The sequence below is a fragment of the Myotis brandtii genome, unplaced genomic scaffold (genome assembly GCF_000412655.1).
Source record: "Myotis brandtii unplaced genomic scaffold, ASM41265v1 scaffold478, whole genome shotgun sequence".
Classification (NCBI taxonomy): Eukaryota; Metazoa; Chordata; class Mammalia; order Chiroptera; family Vespertilionidae; genus Myotis; species Myotis brandtii.
Genome location: NW_005368264.1, coordinates 365588 through 367063, shown reverse-complemented (window position 1 = coordinate 367063; position 1476 = coordinate 365588). Strand labels below are relative to the sequence as shown.

The following is a 1476-nucleotide window of genomic DNA, read 5'->3' as shown; positions in this document are numbered from 1 at the left end:
TCAGTGGTCCTGCACCTCTCTGGAAAAGATGCTTTCAGGCTCCTTCCCGTCCTCCAAGACAGCAGCAAATCCTCCCTCTCCCCTCCTTCTGGTCAAAGCAGCCAAGGATTTAAAAGTCTTGGGTTCATCGATGACCAGATCAGCCAGCACTTTCCTGTTGAGCTCCACCTGGCACTTAATTAAATTGCCAATGAACGCTGGGTAATGCAGGCCAGGTTCCTGGGAGGCAGCTGTAATTCGATTAATCAAGAGCGTCTTCAGGACCCTCCTCTTCCGTTTCCGGGCTTTCGGGCATTTCACAAACGCTCTGATCAGAGCCCAGACAGACAGCCAGCCGGTAACAGCAGTTCTTCAGCACCTTCCGCACCTGCCAGTAGCGGTTTGTGACGTGGCTGCACAGCCAGAGCTGCCTCGTGAAGAAGACCATGGCGCCCAGGTGGTGTCCCTGCTTTTTTTGTCTGTGTTTTTTTAAAGTAGAATCAAACAGCATTTGTCTTTTTAAAAAAATATTTATTGCGATTATTACAGATATCCCTCTTTTTGCCCCCCATTGCCCTGCCCCAGGCCTTCGCCACCCTCTTGTCTGTGTTCATAGGTAATGCATATATGCATATAAGATCTTTGTTTAATCTTCCCAACCCCTCACCCCACTTCCCTCTGAGAATCCTCAGTCTGTTCCATTTCCATGCCTCTGATTCTATTTTATTCACCAGTTTATTCTGTTCATTAGATTTCTTATTCATTTATTTTGATTTTTAGTTTCAATTGTTGATAGGTATGTATTTGTTGCCATTTTATCTTTTTCTTTTTCTTCTTCCTCTTCTTAAAGAATACCCTTCAAAATTTCATGTAATACTGGTTTGGTGGCGATGAACTCCTTTAGCTTTTCCTTGTCCATGAAGCTCTTTATCTGACCTTCAATTCTAAATGATAGCTTTGCTGGGTAGAGTAATCTTGGTTGTAGGTCCTTGCTAGTCATCACTTTGAATATTTCTTGCCACTCCCTTCTGGCTTGCATAGTTTCTATTGAGAAATCAACTGACAGTTGTATTGGCATTCCCTTGTAGGTAACAAACTGCTTTTCTCTTGCTACTTTTAAGATTCTCTTTTTGTCTTTAGCCCTTGGCATTTTAATTACGATGTGTCTTGGTGTGGTCCTCTTTGGGTTCCTCTTGTTTGGGGTTCTCTGTGCTTCCTGGACTTGTAAGTCTATATCTTACACCAGATAGGGGAAGTTTTCTGTCATTTCTTCAAATAGGTTTTCAATATCTTGCTCTCTCTCTCTTCTTCTGACACCTCCATAATGTGAATGTTGGTACGCTTGAAGTTGTCCCAGAGGCTCCTTACACATCTTCATATTTTTGGATTCTTTTTTCTTTTTTGCTCTTCTGGCTGGGTGTTTATGCTTCCTCATATTTCAAATTGTTGATTTGATTCTCAGAATCCTCTAGTCTACTGTTGAATCCCTGTATATTC

The 1476-nt window shown here is 42.3% G+C and overlaps 1 pseudogene; it reads right to left on the bottom strand.

Annotated features, from left to right (window-relative positions):
- On the bottom strand, positions 1 to 427 carry LOC102254024 (annotated as a pseudogene).
- Between the last annotated feature and the right edge of the window lie 1049 nt (positions 428 to 1476).